Source organism: Marmota marmota, unplaced genomic scaffold (assembly GCF_001458135.2).
Source record: "Marmota marmota marmota unplaced genomic scaffold, marMar, whole genome shotgun sequence".
Taxonomy (NCBI): Eukaryota; Metazoa; Chordata; class Mammalia; order Rodentia; family Sciuridae; genus Marmota; species Marmota marmota.
The window spans coordinates 8161111-8169610 of NW_026000169.1; the positions used below are offsets into that span (position 1 = coordinate 8161111).

The window sequence follows — 8500 nt, forward strand, 5'->3', positions numbered from 1 at the left end:
CTAGGGTTGAACCCAGGGATGGTTCAAGGAGCTCTACTACTGAGCTACATCCCCAGTCCTTTTCATTTATCTATCTTTCTCTCTCTCTCTCTCTCTCTCTCTCTCTCTCTCTCTCTTTCCATATCTATCTATCTATCTATCTATCTATTTATTTATGTATTTTATGTGGTGCTGAGGATTGAACCCAGGGCATTGCACGTGTGAGGCAAGCGCTCTACTGCTGAGCCATAACCCTAGCTCCCCCTGCCACCCAGTCCTTTTCATTTTTTAATTTTGAGATGGGAACTCACCAGTCATTAGAAATACAGGCCTGGGCCATTGCACCCAACTGTTGTATAGTATTTGAGGGAGCAAATGTTGGTGCACAGAATCACTGTTGGATGTTGGGCAGAAATTACAGACTTTCATTGTGGGCTTAGACTACAATGGGATTTGTCCTTAGACTAGGTGATGCTCAGTGTGAGCTCAAAATTTAGTGTGAATGAAAATCATCTGGGAAACCTATGAAAATGCAGATTCCTGATGCTATCCTCAGAGATCCGCATTTTTTTTTTTTAAGGAGTAATCCAGATGCCTAAGTTGAGAAATACAGAGCTATGATCTTCTATCTCCTGAAACTATACAGGAAGTTCTGACTTGTATAGTCTGATTAGACTAATAGTAAAAAAGTATTTGACTTAGACAAGAAGCCTTAGTGTCATGGGAAAAACTAATTTGCACACACCGGCTGAAAAAATATGTATCATAAGAATGTATTATAAAAATAAGTATTACACAAATATTGAAAAGAAACCCTGAAGCAGACTTAAACCAAAAAAGACTAAATATTTGAAATGTGTAGTAGTTTCTTGAATTTTCTGTGCTTTATTGATCCTAGCTATATCATAGTAATAATCTAACCTACTTCTTAAGGTTGTGAATATTAAATTAATGGAAATGTTAGACGGGTTCTTGTCCATCCAACTGAACAAGGATGGTGTCTGTTCTTGCCTGCTGAGGCTATCATTGATGAATGTAGGCTATATATCAGCACAATGTACAAAAAACAGACTTGCAAATCTTACAAAATATGCAGATTTTATGGGAGTTAATTAATGATGTTACAGAGATGCTTATATTTCAGCCAAAATCATTGACAAATGAGGAACCCTCCTGAAGTTAGCCAAGGAAACAGTGGAAGGAGAGAAAACTGGTAGGGGTAGCCACATGTGCTTCAGAAGAAGATGATGTGATAGCAAAGCATTCAGAAGTTTTTAGGAAAGTTGGTGAAGTCCTTGAACATTTTACACAAATGGCTGATGCTACTGTTCAGAGCTAGCTGTTCAATGTGTCACAGTCTTGATCTTTGCTTAAGATTTGATCTGAGCCGGGTGCAATGGCGCATACTTGTAATCCTAGTGGCTCAGGAGGCTGAGGCAGGAAGAATGAGGCAGGAAGGATCATGAGTTTAAATCCAGCCTCAGCAATAGTGAGGTGCTAAGCCACTAAGTGAGATCCTGTCTCTAAATAAAATACAAAACAGGGCTGGGGATGTGGTGCACCATTCTTTGGTCCCCTACCCTTATAAAAAAAGATTTGATTTGTGCTCCACCTGCCATCAAAACCTGTATTTTGTCTTGAAAAATAAAATCCATTTCAGAGGATTTTTGTTTGTTTGTTTTTGCAGTGCTGGGGATTGAACCCAAGGCCTCATGCACGCCAGGCAAGCACTCTACCACTGAGCTACATCCCCAGCAATTTCAGAGTTTTTTTTTTTTTTTTCAAAGTAAACTCTGTTAACTTTTTTTTTCTTTTCTCATTATTTACTAATAGTACCATTATTTTCTAAAAACAGAGTCTTCCTGCTTTTTATCAGTCATGGCCCTCAGTCAAAGGCAGTGCGTGTTTATGACGAAATATTCCTCAAGGTGCTCCCTCCTTGTACCAGCTTCCTCAGGATCCTACTCGAGGCTTTCATTCTCAGATCACTTTTCCAGATTTTTCCACTTCTTGAATGATCCTTCAGTGTAGCCTGAGGTGGTTATTTTGGTTTAGCCTTGGCAGTAGGAAGAGTCCTGTTTAGTTTCACTCTACCACCTTGGGTTTCCATAGAAATTCCTCTTGGGGTAGTTGTCTCTTTCCTAACTTGGTCATAGGAAACCCTCTGGTTGTTTTATTTTTCTTCTGTAGTACCGGAGGAGGTATAGGAAGGTGAGGGGAGAGGCCCAAAGACCACACAAGCCAGGGGGCGGTTTTCAAAAAGTATTGGTCCAAGGGGTAGAACTACCTCTTTGCCCACTGAAGGTTTGCTGGAATGAACTGACAATAGACCTTTTAATAGAGAAAAGATGTGAGAATTGATGAGCATGCGTGGTGGAGGATGGCAGTGTTAACCTCATGAAGTTCAGACGCTTATATACCCTTCTTCATAGAGGAAAAAGGACTTGGAGGAAGGCAGGCTGTTTTGAGGGCCAGAAAATGATTACTAGGGAGAATGAATGGACCCTGGGAAGAACTTGTAAGTGGTTTTCTTTAGAATTTGGATGAGCCTAAGAGGCAGACATTATCTTGCAACAGCAGTCCCTCCTGGTGTGGTTACATTCCTCAGCCTTGTTTTCTGTGATAGATGATGACATTTCAGGAAGGGGAAAGATGGTAGGTAAGGCTCTTTTTGGTTGGCTCCATCTTAAGGCAGATAAGGGAATCTGCCTGCAGGAGAGAAGGGTCATGCCTGGTGGGCAGGAGAAAGGGCATGGAGACCTTGATTTCAGAACTCTTTTTCCAGATCAGCCTGTGGAAGTGCCACACCTGAGGTTTTTCTTTTCCCCCTTAAGAAAGGGTTTTGAGCAAACAAAGAATGCAGTCAGATTCACGTGGAATGGGGTCACTCAGCCGGTGTTGTTTGAAGTAGGTGTTAGGATGGAAGAAGGGAGACCAGTGATTAGAAACTGGACCAAAAAAGTAATGTCAGTGGGAAGACTGGACTGTATGCTGAAAGCAGTACTAACAAGATTGTTATTGACTAGTGATCTTTGGCTGATCTGCTCTTTTTCTATTCTGTATTTTCTTTTTTTTTCTTTTTTTTTTTAAAGAGAGAGTGAGAGAGAGAGAGAGAGAGAAAGAGAGAGAATGTTTTTTTAATATTTATTTTTTAGTTATAGGCAGACACAACATCTCCGTTTTGTATGTGGTGCTGAGGATCGAACCCGGGCCGCACGCATGCCAGGTGAGCGCGGTACCGCTTGAGCCACATCCCCAGCCCTATTCTGTATTTTCTAAGTTTTCAACACTGTACACCCCTTACTGGAAATTGAGCCCAGGGGTGCTTTGCCATTGAGCTGCACCCTGCCCAACCCCCAGACCTTTATTAAATGTACTTTTGAGACAGGTTCTCTTGCCCAGTTGTCTAGGCTTGCGTCCAACTTTACCTCCTCCTTCCTAAATCTCCTAAGTAGCTGGGATTACAGGAAAGTAGGTTTCTTTAAAGTTTTTTTTTTTTTTTTAATTTAGGGATATATATTATAGTCAAAGATTATCTATTTTTGTTTCTTTAAAAAATCAGATTGGGTTGACTTGTTTCACCTCAGTTTTAACCTGTGCCTGTGCCTTCCAAAAAATGTACCACTTGTGGGCCTGACTTTGAGGAAATTTCAAGATTTCCTCACATGGAAATGAATTTGAATCAAGTATCTCAACTCCTCCCCCAATTTTTTGTTTGTTACGATATTATAACATTTGGTATAATAAAGGTTAGTTTTGAAATTTTAACCTGATATAAATGTCTTTATGTCTTAAAATTTTCAAACCAAATTTTCATAAATTTAAGTGTCATTTCCATGTTCTTCCTCTTAAACAGACATTTGTAGTTGATCCTCTGATATCTTAAGCTGTAAGATGGCAAAAACATTAAACCATTTAAACAAAATTCAAGGTTCTTCCTTTGCAACTACGAATGGTCTGGGAAGTTCCATTTCTATCAAAGACATGTTGCCAATTCCTCCTATGGAGGAAATACTTCTGTTTCATTTTCATATTAACTGAGGCCATTTGTCATCCTGCAGAGCACTTCAGTGATAGGTGCTATGACAGCTTGATGGCACTGTAACTTTTCAGAGTTTGCTAATTCTACACTGTGTTTAACTTCTGATTATGAAATGTTTTACAAACTGCTTGGGAGCAGCAACAGATAAGGATTTTAAAATGTGTGAAATGAAGAGTTTTTAATCACATGGGAAAATACTTTTGATGAGTGGAAAGAGAAATCAGGAAACAAACTTCAGGTTAGGGCATATCTGGAGTGTATCATGCAGAGCAGAAAAGAAACTTGTCAAAATGTTAATAGTATGGGGAGTCATGGATGATTTTTGCTTATTTTTCTGTTCTGTATTTTCTAAGGTTTCAACTCTGTACACAAATTTTATCAGAAAAACAAGCTTTATGTAGAAGTGTAGCTGGGCATGGTGGCTCACTCCTGTAATCCCAGTGGCTCAGGAGCTGAGACTGGAGGATCATGAGTTCAAAGCCAGTCTCAGCAATAGTGAGGTGCTAAGCAACTCAGTGAGACCCCGTCTTTCAATAAAATACAAAATAGGGCTGGGGATGTGGCTCCTCCGTGGTTGAGTGTCCCTGGGTTCAATCTCCAGTATCAAAAAAAAAAAAAGGAAGTATAGTCATTTGACGTTTTTCCTTTGGATATAGTCACAGAAAAATTTGTAAAGGCCCTTTGCCTAGTAGTTGCAACCTCAGGTGCTTTTCTGAATGCTAATGTTAACATTCAGTACTGGATAAAACATATTTGGAAGTAAAATCCCGATTCTTGACCCAGGTGGCTGGACAGACTAAAAGTTTCTTGTCAGATTGCAAGCCCGACTGGCATATGAACATCCAGAGGTAGGTTCCTGAAACTACAGATTGGCATCTAAACGGTTTTTGTAATTTTACTTAAAGGTATAATTTTATGAAATAATACATATATATGTGTGATGAAATGTGCACATATATACTGAAACATGTCTCAGTTTCTAACTAAAGTTTTTTGCCCTATTTTGTTCAAAAGGTGGTAACAACACTCTACCACCACAGCCATGATATATTGACATGAGGTTATTTAAGGGGAGATTTTTTTTGTTTTGTTTTTTAAAGCAGCATAAGGAAAATGTTGAGCTACTTCACTGATTACTAGGCCATTAAGGTAGAAAATAAAATTTGGCTTCAAATGATTGTTTTTCAAAGTAATGAGCATATTTTAAAAATGTTCTTTGCCTGAAAGAATTCTTTGTATTACTACACTTATTAAATACATAGCATATTTTTCTGATAATTTATGCATAGTACATAAATGCTTTTATTTTAAATTTCAATTTTCATCTGTAAATCAAGCAGAAATATTATGAGTTATTTCTCTATTTTGGTGTCTGAGGTAAATTTATATAACACGAATTTCAGTTTTCCTTCTCAGGATTATATTGATTATTCCTTGAATATGCTGTATCAGACTAGGAACTTTGTACATATCTTTTGATCTTGCTTGTTTAAATAAATGCATAGGGAAAAAAAGCAATGTGTACATGATATTCTAAAAATTACTTTCACACCTAGGATTATTAACATATTTTTTCATATGAAGAGCTGTAAATTTCTGCAGGAATAATTTTTTAAAATTTATTTGTGCTTTTTAGTTACATATGACAATAGAGTCTATTTTGACATATTTATACAAACATGGAATACATCTCATTATAATTAGGATCCCAGTCTCTGGTTGTACATGATGTGGAGATTCTCTGTGGTGTATTCGTATATGTACATAGGAGACTTAAGTCAGATTCACTATACTGTTGCAGGAATAAATTTGACACTATTAAGCCAGTTTCTGTAACTACCTGAGAAAATAGAGTATGGTCTCACATAAGAAAAACAAAACAAAACAACCTTCCAGAAATAAGTATAATAGAACCAGAGATAATAAGCAGAAAAACAAACAAAACCTCAACTTTACTCTAGCATTCCTCCCACTTTTTACCAAGGAGAGTTAGCTGGTTAACATGAGCTGATTATGTTTGAGATGGCTGAGTTAAGGTAACAGAGACTGGTAATCATTTCCTTTCTGAGTGTGTGTGAGAGGTTGGCACTGAAGTTAGCCTGTGGCTGGAATCCAGATCTTAACCTTGCAGGTCAGAGATGCAATTTTTCCATAAAACCAGAGGTTATCCATTGCTAAGGCACACTAATAATAAAACTATAATTCATCTATCAGAATGTCATGTTATTAATTTACACTGGGGAATTTAACTGTAAGGAAGACCAGAGTGCCAGCACTTACTAATAAATACTTCTTTTTTTCTCGTGGAAAGTCACCTTTAGCATGGTTGGCTCCTAGTCTGCATCTGGGGATCTCTGGTTTGTGGGAATAGTCCTTAGAAAACTTCACTGTTTGCATCTTTTATTCCAGAAAATTTGAAGAGGGTCCACAATCTGCTAGGAAGTATGGGGGGGATTCAGAAATGGCTCTCGTTGTACCCCTCCCTGAGCTCAGAGTAAAGATACTGCATTAACAAATGACTACCAACAAAATGACAACCCTGCCAAGTGATAATGCTTTGAAATACACAAAGTCATGAGAACTTTGCCCTCTAGAAAGGTCATTGCTAAATTTAATGCTAGAATGCCATCACCCTCTTAACATGTATTTCTGGTAAAATTCTGCCTCATTTTCTGACTTCTCTTTTAGATTTACGCTTAACTTTCCCTTGTGTTTGTGTTCATAGTAGGTGACTATAACCATCTGTGTTACAATATAAAGAACGCATCTGTAAAAAGAATGTTTCTCTTTATTTCTCCTTTGGGCATGAGGCCCAGAGGAGAGGAGGGAGGGTGAGAGTAAAAGGTTGTGGTGGAGCTGGATGCCAGGTGTGGAGTGCATGTCTTGTTCTGTAGAAGGCACGTGAAACAGCCTAGATTTTGTGGTGAGGAGAGGTGGGGTGGTGGGAAATTTTAAGAGATAAGATAGGGGAAAATGAAGGGCAGGATGAAAAATGGACTGTTTTAAGATTGGGCTGAGGAATTTGAAAGTTACTTTGTATGCACAGATTTTTTTTTTTTTTTTTAGACTGGGGAAGGAAGTAAATAGGGAAAACATAATTTTGATAGCAGTGCATAGGGACCAAATGGGCACAGGAAGAGACATAGAAGAGGCTCTTGTTGAAATTCTCTATACAGACATTGAAGTGGTTTTTTTTTTTTTCTCTCGTGTTAGGGATTGGATCCAGGGGTGACCAGCCAGTGAACTGTACTCCCAGCCCTCTTACTTTTGAGACAGGGCCTGGTTAAGTCCCTAAGGCTGGCATTGAACTGTCAGTGCTCAACCTTCAGAATTACTGGATTTCAGACATGCACCACCTTGCCTGGCTGACACTGAGGATTTCTTAAGACAGTCGTGGCACAAAAGGAAAGACGATTTAATAAATACTTAAGAGTTGCAATTGGCTGGATTAGTCAACAGTTTATGGTGGAAGGTGTTAAAGAACATGAACACTGCTTGAAATTGTGACCATAGGAATCTAGGCAGATGGGAATGATAATCACTGAGCAGAAAAGCATCAGTTCAACTTTTTAGTCAGTTTTGGGGGGGGTTGATTTGCATGTCTTCATTGCGCTACTTTTGCAATCTTATATGATTCTTGTCTGATTTCATTTATATATAGGTGTGTGAGTGTGTGTGTGTGTGTGTTTTGTGTGTGTATAGTAGTGGGGATTGGAACCAGAGGTACTGAGAGCACCACATCCCTTACCCTCTTTTAGTTTTTGAGGCAGAGGTTGGCCTCTAGACTTGTAATCCTCCTGCCTCAGGCTCCTAAGTAGCTAGAATGTACACCACTGCACCCAGCTCAAGAAGTATATTTTAATACCTAGCTCACAAGATATATTTAAATAACTGAGTCATATTTGCTCACCCTGTTACCCTAATTGATAAATACTTGCTTTTTAGAACTGGAAGCTGCTTGTGCCCAATCTTTAACTGCAAACACAAAAAGGTTGTCAGCTTAGGCCAGTTTAATAAATACTAAAACTATTCTCATATGATTAGATAGTAGGGTCCTAAATCTGCCAGGGCAGACAACTTTGTACTCTTGGTGCTGAATCTTACCAAGAAAAGAGATTACTGATAATAATCTCTGCAGCTTTTCTGTGGAGCTCTTTGATAGTCTTCAGGGTAATAACCTGTCATGATCCTGATCACATTTTAAAAGTATATGGGCAAGGTTCTTATCCTGGATCAGGTGAATGTTGAATCATTTAACTAATAAAGGAATTACTTTATTAATTGAAATAATCTATGCAATCTAGAGCATTTAATCTTGTTATCAGATTTTCTACTTGGATTTATTTTTAAATAGCTATTCTGGATGCCTAGTATGATTTTTCCGCCTAAAAATTGTGTGTGTGTGTGTGTGTGTGTGTGTGTGTGTGAGAGAGAGAGAGAGAGAGAGAGAGAGAGAGAGAGAGAGAGAGAGAGAGAGAG

At 38.4% G+C, this 8500-nt stretch overlaps 1 protein-coding gene across 2 annotated transcripts in view; it reads left to right on the top strand.

Moving 5' to 3' along the window:
- The window catches only part of Pde3a (phosphodiesterase 3A), a 323995-nt gene that overhangs the window by 13949 nt on the left and 301546 nt on the right, over positions 1-8500 (top strand). The gene's annotated exons all lie outside the window — the stretch shown is intronic.